This window comes from Schistocerca nitens, chromosome 5, assembly GCF_023898315.1.
Source record: "Schistocerca nitens isolate TAMUIC-IGC-003100 chromosome 5, iqSchNite1.1, whole genome shotgun sequence".
Lineage (NCBI taxonomy): Eukaryota > Metazoa > Arthropoda > Insecta > Orthoptera > Acrididae > Schistocerca > Schistocerca nitens.
The window spans coordinates 563,331,441-563,346,452 of NC_064618.1; the positions used below are offsets into that span (position 1 = coordinate 563,331,441).

General features: G+C 37.4%; 1 protein-coding gene across 1 annotated transcript in view; it reads left to right on the top strand.

Moving 5' to 3' along the window:
• LOC126260579 (potassium voltage-gated channel protein Shaker) overlaps positions 1-10,067 on the top strand; it is a 1,077,050-nt gene extending 1,066,983 nt beyond the window's left edge. The window contains exon 11 of the mRNA XM_049957914.1: positions 5,212-10,067. The gene's annotated coding sequence lies outside the window, so the exon portion shown is untranslated. The remainder of the gene's footprint in view (positions 1-5,211) is intronic.
• The last annotated feature ends 4,945 nt before the right edge of the window (positions 10,068-15,012 follow it).

Sequence of the window (15,012 nt, forward strand, 5' to 3'; positions counted from 1 at the left end):
TCCCCCCCCCCCCCCCGCCCCCCTACGTATCGCTCCCATGAGGGCTGCAGAGATTAGACTAGTCACAGGGCGCACAGAGGCTTTTCAAAAGCCATTCTTCCGGCACTACATTCGCGGATGCAACGCTAAGAAACCCTCGCATTGTGGTAATTAACCCTCTGCCATGAACTTCACACATGGCAGCAGATAACGATATAGACGTAGTTGTAGGAGAGGAGCTGACGACTTGCTAAATATTGAAGTTCGGAGAAACACCGCAGCAACATGGAAGAAATAAAAGAATATACCAGTCAATGTGGGAAGATTATATAAGATGGGCGAAGCAATGGAGGCATTAGAAGCAAATTGCTGTAGGCAAGGGACACTTCCTTCAACAAGTACTCCGCCGATATCAGAAGCTGATAGGGGAGTGAGGCTGACGTTCCTTTGAACGTAATATTGCAGCAAAGTGTAGCATCGGCTGTGAGAAAACGAGAGAAGATGAAACTGGTAATGTATAAATGTGGTTCTGTGGAATTATGTACAAAACTAAGTGCATAAAAATGTCTAGAACAAACAAACGAGGAAAATAATTGATGGATTCCTGTTACCAGAAGACGAGTGGACCAAGTGAACTTTCTTCAAAGTCATCCAGAAATAGTTAATTAGTTCCTGAACGGACCTGTAAATGGGGAACAGAGCATTGCCAGCAATAGATTAGACTATAAAATAAATAATCGGTAATAGTGGATCTAATCGGCAATAGTGGGTCTAGGGAGCATGTACAGATGAAAATACCAGTATAAGAAAGGAAGAGATCAAGAATGCAATCAAGCCAGTATTCATGCTGATGATTTAAGTAATAATAATAATAATAATAATAATTAAAATAATAATAATAATAATTAAAATAATAATAATAATACTGACAGTGAAAGCGCATTCATATTGCAGTTAATCGTATCATTAAGCCCATCTTCAGTTATCTCCATCTCATAGTCGTTGTCATTATCATCATCATCATCGTCATCATCATCTAAGATTGGACTTGAAACGTTCCAATGTCCATTTTCTTCTGAAGGTCTTCCAAGAAAATAATCCATGATTAAACAATGCACGAGGGTGGTTTGAAAAGATCTTGGAATCATCACGAGAAGTCAGCGCTAGCGCAATGAGTTGTTCACGTGATATTCATTGGACTAAAATGGTTTCAAATGGCTCTGAGTACTATGGGACTTAACATCTGAGGTCATCAGTCCCCTAGAACTTAGAACTACTTAAACCTAACTAACCTAAGGACATCACACACATCCATGCCGGAGGCAGGATTCGAACCTGCGACCGTAGCAGCAACGCTATTCCGGACTGAAGCGCCTAGAGCCGCTCGGCCACAGCGGCCGGCCATGGATTCAACAAGTCGTTGGAAGTCCCCTGTAGAAATATTGAGCCATGCTGCCTCTATAGCCGTCCATTACTGCGAAACTGTTTCCCGTGAGGGATTTTGTGCACGAACTGACCTCTCGATTTTATCCCGTAAATGTTCGATGGGATTAATGTTGGGTGATCTGGGTGGCCAAATCATCTGCTCAAATCTCATTCGCTCGAATTGTCCAGAACGTTCTTCATGAACAATTGTGACCTGGTGACATGTTTGTGAACATGAAGAAGTCCATGATGGGTGCAAATGGTCTCCAAGTATCCGAACATAACCATTTACAGTCGAAGATCGGTTCAACTGTACCAGAAGACCCAGTCCCTTTCATGCAAACACAGCCCAACCATTACGGAGCCACCACCAGCTTGCACACTCCATTGTTGGCAACTTGGATCCATGGCTTCGTGGAGTATGCACCACACTCGAACCCTACCTTGAGCTCTTACCAGCTAAAATCGAGACTCATCTGACTAGGCCACAGCTTACAGTCGTCTAGGGTCCAGCCGATATGGTCACGAGCTCAGGAGAGGCTCTGCATGAGATGTCGTGCTGTTAACAAAGACACTGGCGTCGGTCTTCTGTTGCCATAGTCCATTAACGCCAAACGCCTAATGGATATATTTGTCATACGTCCCACATTGATTTCTGCTGTTATTTCACGCACTGTTGTTTTTTTGTTAGCACTGACAACTCTATGCAAACGCCGCTGTTCTCCGTCGTTAAGTGAAGGTCGTCGACCACTGCTTTGTTCGTGCTGAGATATCTTGCCTGAAATTTGGTATTCTCCGCACACTCTTGACACTCTGTATCTCAGAATATTGAATTCCCTAACGATTTCCTAAATGGAATGTCCTCTGCTTCTAGTACCAACTACCATTCTGTACACTGGAGTAAGCTCAGAATTTCTCAACTAAATTGTCGGCCGAAATGGCCGAGCGGTTCTAGGCGCTTCAGTCCTGAACCGCGCGACCGCTACAGTCGCAGGTTCGAATCCTGCCTCGGCCATGGATGTGTGTGATGTCCTTAGGTTAGTTAGGTTTAATTAGTTCTAAGTTATAGGGGACTGATGACATCAGTGCTCAGAGCCATTTGAACCCCAACTAAATAACAAGCTAGGTGCTGGGTTCAAAAATGGTTCAAATGGCTCTGAGCACTATGGGACTTAACTTCTGAGGTCATCAGTCCCCTAGAACTTAGAACTACTTAGACCTAAATAACCTAAGGACACCACACACATCCATGCTCGAGGCAGGATTCGAACCAGCGACCGTAGCGGTTACGCGGTTCCAAACTGTAGCGCCTAGAACCGCTCGGCCACACCGGCCGGCTAGGTGCTGGGCACTGTGTTGAAATTTATAGTTAAGCTACTGATAATAAGTGAATGCCTGCATGCCGCATAGGATACAAATTCCCAATCGATAAAGATTAGGAAAGTCTCATACATTATTTACGCAGCTGATATGTTGACAAACAAGATTTTTTTTTTAACCACGACGAAAACAAGAACTGTTTTTACGTTCTTTTATTTCAGTTCTACACCGTAATTCCATCGTTACTGCTATCTGATTCTGCGTCCGAACCATCTGTTTATAACTTATAACAAGGCTTCTTTTACCTCCGTATCAAAGTCTCTTCCTGAAGTTTTCCATCATGCCGCACCCAGTCTGTCCACGCTTAAGGGGAGATGATGTCTATTGCTTCACGCAAAAGCGATTCAATGTCTGCTACCTTAAATGTGTTGTTCTTTCCTGCCACATAACCTTTAGGTTTTGCCCAAATTAATTCACTTCGACTACACTTTGCGGAACATTCTTAAGCCAGAGCACAATATCCGATTTTCAGGTATTTGTACTCGTTGTTTTGCTCGGTAAAAGCTAAACGGTAACTGACTTTGTTAATTCCAATGACCTTCTTCGAAGCAAATTATAGCAAGAAGTGTTCAGCGAACCACTTCTTGAAAGTAATAGCGTTCATTTCCGAACGGTAGTTACTGCTGGCTTCCTTGCACTTCAGTACAAGTACGCTCCCATAAATAAAACCAGAAGTAGAACCTGAGTGCACATAATTATCCAAGAAAGTTTTTCTATGTAAAATTTAAAACCGCCAGTACCACCACTCACTTTCCAACAGGTTTTCCTGGATTGATTCTGATTCACCACGTTGCATCAATGTAATACACCGCTGAACTACGTTTTTCTCTTATTTCGCTTGTCTTTCTCAGGTATGTGGCTCGTGTTGCAGCTATGTCATTTCCTTCAGTTCAAAACATTATCCCATCATTACATATTTGAAATCAGTGTCTTTTAAAATTCGTCCCATTGATGATGTGCTACCTTCGAAGCCAACTTTCTTATGCATAATTGGAACATATTTTTGTGAGGTCGGGCATTCACCATTTTACATTTCAAAGACGGAGCGCTTGAAAACATCCTCGTTAAAACCATCCATTAGTGTTATAGGTGTCTTCCGATTTCGATGCTTTCCAGGCAACACAAAGCCAATTTTTCCTGACATTTCTACAGCTCTGACACTTTCGCTTACAATTCGCTGTACTGCTCTCTTGCCGACACCACATGCTTCTACAGTCTATTCTTGTGTCTTCAAAATGTCAACAATAGGAGGCCCGCTTTGATACGTTTAAAAACGCTGTAAACATGGTAAATAATACCCCTTACCGCTGTCACCAAACGTATTTACTTGGAAATCACACTAACACATTTACAGATACGGTATCCATTAACAACTATACTGGCACAAAAAATATCAAGAGTTAAATTAACAATTCGGTCGCTCTGTGAACAAAACTGCATTGTGAAGCAAAGCGACAGCACAGCCTGCAAAGAAGAGACTCGCTGTGTAGCAGTATTTCGCGCCCTAACCACTCCGAAAGAAAATGAATCTTATTGGCTAGCAGCAGCTAAATAGGGATTCGTAGAACGGTTAAAAATTGGCCGGTCATCCTATGTGACGCGGATTATAACGAGGTCTGCCAGGTAACAATGTCACGCGGTCCTTTCTTTATATGCGCCCTACGTTCCTACTGTATTACATTTCTATTACGGTATTGAATTTTGTCAGTCAACACAAGTTCGCTGACTTATCATTTACATGAAGACTGGTCTTCGACACAATAAATGGAATCAGTCATTCATTCTCAGATATCAGATACCTTCTCAGACGGTTTAAAATCATATCAGATACCTTCTCAGACGGTTTAAAATCAGCGTGCGGAGTATGTATTTGAATTTCATTACAAACGCCTTCATATCTGTATGTGTTGGATTCTTTCGAAAATTATCTTTTTATGACTCATTTGTTTGGAAAAACAAATACTACCACATTAATAATATTCCTCATGTAGAATCATACAGGGTAGGTTCACCACAATCCTGTTCGTAGACTTTAAATTATGCTCAATGTCTGGAGAACATTAATGAATAAAATGATGATCGCTGTATGGCAGTGCGATTCTTACATTTTGCTCATGATAAACCTAAGAGTTTTTTTTGCTTTAGGAAATGTTGAAAAGGTATTATTACATTGTAACAGAAGCATACGCAATCTTGTCTCTGAGGAAGTGAACAAAACCGTGTGACAGTTCACGGATGTTTCTTTTTGTCCAAAACGCTGAACACTGTTTTTATCTAAATTATAAATTTTATTTAATAAAGATATTTATGCTTCTTAATGACCATTCTAACTTATTTAGGCGTTATTTTCTCAGAGACACATTTGTTGCGTGTATACCTGCTGACTCTTGCCTGTGGTACAATTGTTTTTTGGTGTTTCTGTTACAGTGCAGGAAGCGAAAGATGCTTTTTCGCTGTTTTGTCAAGTCTTGTGAGGCATCTCATGAAGACATCTGGGGCTGCTGCTGGACCAGCTTCTTCGAGCTCATGGTGCTTCTGCGTGCAAGACAAGAACAATCGAGTGAGCGTACAGTTTATGTACGTTGTGTGGGGAGGAACTTGAAACTCAACTCATTTTGTTCTTGCCATAAGTTTTTTATTACAATTACAGTTTTTTAAATAACGTAGGCGTTTTTGGCGTCTATAGATGCATATCGAGCCAATACGGGATGTGTCGACGATGTGTCAAGTGCGGTGCGATCCGTGATTGTTACAAGTAATTATTACGTGCTCCGAGTGCAAGCTGCGAATAATGCCCTTTCCTCCACTCCCTCTACCCGTGATCACTTCTCAGCCCAACACGAAACCAATTGTTGGTAAATTAGGAAAAAGAATTCCTCTGGGTAAAATTCGTTTACTTTCTATATTTATATCTTTCACATTCTCACTCTTAGATCTTTCTCTCACTCTGGTAATGACAGTTGTAGTTCCTTCATTCCAAGTTGCCATTATCTCCCCACTAACGTGCCAGAGCCTTGTGATGAACTAGTGTCATGTCTGGCAACAGCAACCTAATATAAAAAGACATGAGTAACTTGTAGATATTTTCCACTTAGCAATATTATCAAACCCTCTCAGTAGAAGTAATGTTAGGATTTCCTTGGGAAGAGAATTTGACTTTACAAAAGATGATTTAAAAATAAAGTACTAACTAAAAGAAAACAGCTTTTCTTCACATTAAACACCATGTTATTAATTTTAAGAGAAAACATGAATCAATATAAAATCTAACTAGATTTTGATCTAAGTAACTAATTACGTAATGCAGATCAAAGCCTGTCGTATTATTGCTTCACTACAATTTCTCTCGTTCTGCTAGTATTTTAGAGGAAGGGCACATCATTTTACAGAGAAGCTAAAGTAACTAGGTATTATTAAAGGAAGGAAACTACTATTACTAATACTCCAAATCATTTACCTGCTGATGCGCTGTAGGCAAAACAAGTCTGTAGTAACATATAGATGTATTTATACTTCCATGCAACTTAACCACGTCGCTTATATTTCGCGGCCATGTTGGAAAAAAACTGCAGAACGATATTTTCGGTAGCGCCACGTAGGCCTCTAGAACTTTCGTCAGGTCGCGAGTTGTTATATACTGTTAGCCCAATTCATTCCGCCGTTGTCTAAAAGAACATTGTTGCACGGAGGTTGTACGAATCTCGGGAGAGAAAATATGTCTTTGTTGCATGCATGCGTGTTTGCATCAGGGCAGGAGATAGTTCCTGCCGAAGCTCGAGGTTGTTTGCGGGGAGTTGTTTTTTTAATTCCCCAGTGGTGATATTTGTTACTACATAGTTTTGAAAAAAGTGGAGCTATTATTACAAATTCCGAAGTAAAAAGATATATTACAAGGATATTTGATCGCTCACACGGAGATTATATAAATAAAACACGTAGTCTAATTTATTGAAACCATTATGTACAGTAAGAAAAACTCAAGATAATTTCTTGTTGAATACTTGATTGTGAGACAAACTAGTTTTGAGCACTGTTTTAAGTGCTTGTGTTTTTGGGCTGTGTGAAAGCTAATATAGAGTTGAATTTAGCTTTTTGCCTAGCTCGAAATTTTACCAGTTATGGCGTTTCAATTCATTCCTCAACAAAATGAACTGTCCACTCTCCCTACCCTTGTTACCCTAACCTTTACTTGTCCATTACATTATTATAGCTAAGAAGTTCCCAATGTAGAACACGAAAATTTGCTACATTGCTTGTAGCATGGTATGCAGGTACTTCACAATTTGGACTACAGATATACTATACATATCCAAACTGCTTTTAATGCTCTATGTAAGAACAGCCAGGAAGGATCCACGAATAATGCATACACTCTGTTATGGACATGATGAAGTTCATCAGGTTGTGAAAGTTTTGAGAAAAACAAATCCAACAACAGAAAATGTGCAACTCAGTTACTTAAAAGCTGTCCAAAGTGGCTATAGCACGTCCATCAATAATAGTGAAATGCCACCACGAACAAAATGTTAGACGTTGTGTTATGTATTACATCTATTTTTTGAACAGTTAATTTTTAATAGGGCTGAAAACAAAAGTCTGATGTTAACCTTAAATTAGATAAATATATCATAGGAAAGTGACACTAGTCATATTTGTTACAATTTGAAAATTTTATATGTGTTGATTAATATTTGTAACATTCCTCTGTCTCCATTTAGTCAGTAATGAAGAGAAACTTACATAACCTCACAAATATAAATTGGTACAAAGTTTAATTCTCTGTATGTTAGCAACATACCTTACAAAACAGTATGCCAACACCAATGCTTAAATTATTAATAGTAATTGATAAATGTATAATGTTCAACATAAAAAAATCACTTTTCCTTATCATTTACATCTGATCAGTTCTGGTGACTGATTTTACGAGCAGTTAAGAGAGCTGCAATTGATATTAATTGGTATAAAAACTGGTATTATTAATATTTGACTCTTGTTAAGATTAGTTTATGATGAATGTACCTGCTTCCATTACAGTATTTGGATGAATACTTCAGCTTCCTGAAGTATGTCATTAATAGTTGTGTGCATCAAATGTGTCAGTCTTGAAGCCAATTACTTAAAATCACAGTTGACAGTAAATCAGTTGAAATAAAGTTGCAGTACTTAGCAGTTTATTCTATAAGTAAAACCTATTTGCTGTACAGGTGTTGGCATAAAAACTTTAAGATGGTTTAATGTCAGTGACTCATAACTGTTTGTATTGTATATTGTAACTATAGTGAATGGCTTTAACTTGTATTTTGTCACTAAAGAGAAATGTATTAATGTAATTAATAGTGGCAAATAATAATTTTTGAAATGTTACATATCCCAAATTCCCATCAAAATCATAACAGGAAAGCTCAAACTCCTTAAATAAATTATGCCCCTGTTAATAGCTCACAGATGGGAGTTTTGATTGGCAGAGCAATAATGACCTTGGGTCTGTATGTAGAGTATAATACGAATTGATATGTGTATGTACAAATACTCATCTTTTGAAGATATTTGTGTGAATTTTATTTTCTTCGTTTCTATATATCTGTATAGTTTTTAGAAAACCCTTCCCTCATGATGTAAGAGTGTAGACTATTAAAATGTGAGGTTATGTTTATACAGTGTACATACAGCTTTTGCAATAAGAAAAAACTAACCTGTGTAATTGTTGAATGCATGGTGTGTGCAAGTGAACAAAATCCATAAAATTGTGAAGTGGTCTGGATGGACACAAACAAAAAAGCATTTGTACTATTATAATATGCATCTGTTCCCTACTTCCTGTTTGATGAGAAAGAAGATTACCTATCATTGGTTTTTTGATGGACATGCTATAACTGCTACTCATCAAATGAGTAATACAAAAATAAAAAAACACAACGATTATTATTTGTTATGGCAGACATTTTAAAACAATATGGCCTTTTTGGAAGGATTTAGCTTGAGAAGCACAATGGAGACATCTCCATTTAGTCAGTCTTTACATAGGCAACCCGCCAAATAAATTCCAGGCAGTATATGAAATTATTATGTAATAGCCCAAGTGTAGGCATAGCATGCCATCTAGAGCCAGTGGATCAAACCATTCTGTTTATTGCCAAAAGTAAAAACATGTATAACTTGTCTGTATAACTCAGTCAAAGTGATGTACAGGAACTTCATATATTTACATAAAAAAAACATCTGGAACTTTGTGAAGCATTCAGCTTGCTTTCATTCTTACAATATGAGTCAATTAAAACTACACTCAAATGATCATTTTTATAACTGCTTCTTTGTATTGCATCATGTACATAAAATGTAAATATGACGCCATTGTTTGTTTTACACCTGACAATGTTTATTGTTGACAGTTAAAGAAGATACCTAATGGTTACTTTATGTTGTTAAATGAATTATAATATTTGAAATTATAAAGATGTAATTTTTCCCTCCATCTTTCGCAAGCAAATGAAACTGGGAAGTACTTCAAATTCCTCTCTTCCTGCAAATAATACAAACAAAAATTTGTCCAGAAGAAATTTTTATACTTACTTTCAGCTTGGAGCAATAGACTGGTTCTAGATTATCCTCAATATGCTTTTAACTCAGCTAGTTTCTTATTTTTGTATGAAATAGGTCTTCAGTTTTTTTCAGATTATTAATTATGTAAATCTGAAGTACCACCAGTATGTAGAGTTCTACAATTTTTACTATGTATACTGAGAAAAAACAACCTGAAAAAAAGAACAACACACTTTATATTCCCATATGCATATAGTCAAACAATGACACAACAGTTAGCTATGTCAACAGTTTGTTTGCAGAGAAAATTTTGACTTACTGTTTTATCAGTAACACCTATAACAAATGCAATAAAATGTTTGTATAAATATACCAATATAAATAATTCACATAGATGGGATTTTAAATTTAGAAATTGTAAATTCAGAATGATTTATGCTATCCCATATTTTCATATGAGGACAAAGAGTAAGTGAGTTTCAGTTGACTGTGTGTTTGACTATCCAGTTTCTCAAAAAAGACAATAGCATCCGTTAGTTCACCCTGTCTTCTTACTCCATTTAGCTTGCTGTTACCTGTTGCCATAACATGTTTCCTATCTATTCCTTTCCTCATACTCTGTCCAGCCCATGAGTCAGGAGGTATTAAACCGCCCGCCACTCTTCGAATACCACGGTTGGTGATAATCGTGGAATGAAGTGTGTGCTTTTTCAATGCCAATAAAACTTTTAAACATTGAATGAGTTATTTCTTTTGTATTTCAGTTTATCAAATCCAGCCATCCTCTAAGAATGGTACAGACCTGTACTTATTTTTCAGCAGATAATTAAACATATTTTGGTACTTTTTGTTTCTTGCTGTGGTATATAGTACATCCCCCTCTTATCAAATATATTTACCCATGGTTTGAGTAAAGTTCAGTGGGCATAATGAAGCAAATGCCTTATCCATAGATCCCATACATTGTTAAACATGATGTTCTCAAATAAACTGTTCAACAACCACCTCTATTTTTGTTTATGCAGTTTCTTCCAGCTTTCACATATGATTTCTTCTGCATTCAAATCGCTGGGTAAGAAAATTTACTTCTGCTTGACAGCGTATTTTAGTCTCACAAGAAACTGTTTCGGTGGGGCTTCTTCTCTTCAAAGTTAAGATTTATAAGAAGCAGCATCTGTATGATATGGGGAAAAAATGAGAATAATGAAGAAAATGTTGTGTTAGTTCCATCTGTCAGCAATGTTTTCTACATGGTGGCATACTAATAAATTTGTTTTGATACACTTTTGCATATTTACAGAAAGCATACAATGAGTTAATTTCCTTTGTAAAACAATATTTTTTCCTGCTATTATAGTTTCCCTATGAAACAAATACTTAAGTATTCTCTATTACTCCAAAAACAGCTACATTTCTTCATTTTCCAACAAATCATGTATATTATTTGTTACACAACAACCAGTATCATAGAAATGCTGTCTCAAACTCTGTATCTGTACTTCACTTCTTTTAAATGAGTATAAATTTCCCTCTGCATTCCTACACTTAAAAATTTTGTACCATCTTATCAATTCTCTTTTGGTTGGACCAAACTGCATCCTCTGTTATCATTGGACTTGTGATAAAGAATATATAGAAAAACTAAGAGCCAATAAAATGCATAGGAGGGGTAAATAAGTAAATCAGATATTTATTATTCTTCAAGATGCATACACATTTTTCTGCTTGCATGTCATTTCATTCCAAACACCTGTGAATGCAACAAACATTACAGTGTATTTTTCAGCTTCTCAGATTGGTCGAATCCAGGTCAGTTTTTAGGTACTAGGCACTAAGCGTAATTTCATTAGTGTGACTTCTTCCTCAGTCAAATACATACAGTTCAGACTCTGCATATTAACTAAAAAAAGTACTTCAGATACTTTTATCTTCTTTATGAATGAAAGTGTAATGTGCTATACTAACTGTTTAATCAAAATGTATGGTCTTTGGGTTAACAAACTGTTGGATGAATTTTGCTGACTTGAATATATGGACATATTATTTCATTCAGATCAGCAATACAAAGTGAAGTTCAGCAATGCAGGACAGAAAAGATGTCTTCTCACAAACTTTTAAAATGGAAATATTCACAGACATAACAAATCTTTTTATTAAGATACTTCAGAGAGAGAAACAGATGGGCATAAAGTAGGAAAAACTAATTGAAAGCTATGAATATTCTGAGGAGGAGAAAGAAGAGCTACTCTGAATTGAGAGGCAAGGCAGGAACAGGAAAGATAGATTTAACCATTTTTTTCACCTCGCTCTCTTCACCAAATTCGTGCATCCTGTGCAATTTTTATCATAAAACCTATGCCCTAATTATATTGTTCCTGCTATAAATTCTCTAAAACTAGTTCTCATGATATCTAATAAATTTTCCATACAGTCAGTTTTGCTATTTTGATTTGTATTTCATCAGTCTTCAGTATCCATCTGTAATTTCAAATCACTGGGTCACACAAAACTCATGTGTCACTCAACATCACTCAACTTCTTGCTGTACAGGGGCTGTCTTTACTATTTTTAAGTGGTACACTTCATGGTGGTGTTCTGAAGCCAAGAGTAGCTTTAAGTGACAAAATGCACATCAACTGTAAAAAAAAAAAAAAAAAAAAAAAGCCGTGTTTTAACCAAGGATAACTTCAAAATGGTGTCCCTATTCCCTTTCATTGCAGTTTTCAATGCTTTGCCACCAACTTCCTACCTCGAGCCAAGTCGTCATGACCTACAGCCAGATAGCACTAGAATAATGCCCATCCTCTCTTTCCCCCAAAATCTCACACAGTCCCAGGCCGAATAGCCTTAGCCTTATTTGTAAGACTGTCTTCTAGAAAGCTATGGGATTCATCAGAAGTCTCATTTCAGTGACTTACCCACAAAAATTTAATTTGTTTTTATCAAGAACAACCAGTCTAAAAGAAGACAGACAAGAAAGCGTAAATTCACCTCTTATTTACAACTCACAAACCCATCCAACACAGAACCCTATTTTGAGAAAATTTGTCGACAGACATAGTGGACAGAAGTTCCTTATACTCTATTTTTCAGTTCATTTTCATAAGTTTTTTTATGAAAGTTACTCATCTTAATATCTGACAAATTTGAACAGTCAGGTGATTAAAAGGTGAACAGTTCATCTTAATTATCTCAAGATGCAACAGTTTTACAATTGATGAAAATACGAGTAACCCATTGAATTACAGACCCATATCACTGACCTAAATTTGCAGTACGATTTTGGAGCATATACTGTACTCGAACATTATGAATCACCTTGAGGAAAATGACTTATTGATACATAACCAACACGGATTCAGAAAATATCATTCTTGTGCAATACAGCAAGCTCTTTATTCCCATATTCCTAGATTTCCAGAAGGCTTTTGATACCGTTCCTCACAAGCAACTATTAATCAAATTGCATGCATATGGAGTATCGTCTCAGTTGTGTGACTGGATTCGTGATTCCTCTCAGAGAGGTCACAGTTCATAATGATAGATGGTAATCATCGAATAGAACAGAAGTGATATCTGGCATTCCACAAGGTAGTGTCATAGGCCCTCTGCTGTTCTTGATTTTCATAAATGATCTAGGCGATAATCTGAGCAGCCCCCTTATATTGTTTGCAGATGATACTGTAATTTACTGTCTATTAAAATCATCAGAGGACCAATTCCATCAACAAAATGATCTAGAGAGAATTTCTGTATGGTGCGAAAAGTGGCAATTGGCACTAAACAAATAAAAGTGCAAAGCCATCCACATGGGTACTAAAAGAAATCCATTAAATTTTGGGTACATGGTAAATCGCACAGATCTAAGGGCTGTCAATACGACTAAATACCTAGGAATTACAATTACAAGCAACAGACACAAGCAGACATGTCTGCTTGTGTCTGTATATGTGTGGATGGATATGTGTGTGTGTGCGCGCGAGTGTATACCCGTCCTTTTTTCCCCCTAAGGTAAGTCTTTCCGCTCCCGGGATTGGAATGACTCCTTACTCTCTCCCTTAAAACCCACATCCTTTCGTCTTTCCCTCTCCTTCCCTCTTTCCTGATGAGGCAACAGTTTGTTGCGAAAGCTTGAATTCTGTGTGTATGTTTGTGTTTGTTTGTGTGTCTGTCGACCTGCCAGCACTTTCATTTGGTAAGTCACATCATCTTTGTTTTTAGATATATTTTTCCTACGTGGAATGTTTCCCTCTATTATAACCATATATATATATATATATATGACTTTAAATATGTCTGCTTGTGTCTGTATATGTGTGGATGGATATGTGTGTGTGTGCACGCGAGTGTATACCCGTCCTTTTTTCCCCCCTAAGGTAAGTCTTCCACTCCCGGGATTGGAATGACTCCTTACCCTCTCCCTTAAAACCCACATCCTTTCGTCTTTCCCTCTCCTTCCCTCTTTCCTGATGAGGCAACAGTTTGTTGCGAAAGCTTGAATTTTGTGTGTATGTTTGTGTTTGTTTGTGTGTCTGTCGACCTGCCAGCACTTTCATTTGGTAAGTCACATCATCTTTGTTTAAATGTATCATTATCTTGACTCTTAGGGAATTCAGGATTCATCAGGCAGAGATTTCAAAATCAGTGTAACTTATTATACTAAATGTTGTGTACATGGATTTCCATTGAGCCACATGTTTACATCTCTGAAAGCAGGGTATAGGAGTATCAGGTTACCACAAAATTGTATTCAGGCACTAAATGCTGATGTACATTTATACTGGATGTAGTGACAGAGACACTGAATACAATCTATGGTAATGGTTACCTGTGCTGCACAATGTTTCTTTACAAACCATGAATATCTCCAAAGGTACTGTTAATTGCACTGTTTCCAAGAAAGAATCTGATGCTGCTTTGTACAGCTATCTACCCTGAAATATATTTTTTAAATACATTTTTGCTTACCTCATTTTTAAAGGAGAAAGAAAATTTTATTATAACAAATAACGTTTCAAAATCTGTAAGGAGTGAAAAATGAAGAGTTCCTGTCTCAGGCTGAAAATAAGTTGGCAAACATGGAACTGAGCACTTATTGCAAGCTCTTATGTGATATATTTTGTATTTTCAAATTGTGTGGTTCACACAACCATGTGATGGGAACACACTGAAATTGTTTGTTCAATTTCCTGAGGGTAGCACAATACACTTCAGAGTTGATCGTTACACCATGAAAGTGGGCATCAAACAGAATAACTCCTTCAGTGTCCAAGAAGACTGTCACCATGACTTAACTGGCTGAGAGTGCAGCTTTGAACTTTTTCTTAGGGGAGAGATGGTGTCGCGTCATTTCATGGATTGCTGCTTTGTTTTCATTCCGAAGTGATGAACCCATCTTTCATCGACTGTGATGATGCTTGACAAAAATTGCCACTATCAATCTCATAGTGCATATGGGCCTTATTATTCTTTATGGTCTTTTGTTAGATGATGAGGAATCCAGTGGACTCACACCCTTGAGTAGCCCAACTGGTGGACGAGTGTGTCAGCACTACCAACAGAGATATCCAGTTGAGCAGCAAGCTTTCTGATTGTGATACATCAGTCACCGCAAATGAAAGTGTCTGCACATTTCAACATTGCAGGAGCCACAGCTGTATACGGCCGGTAGGCACCCAAGAGATC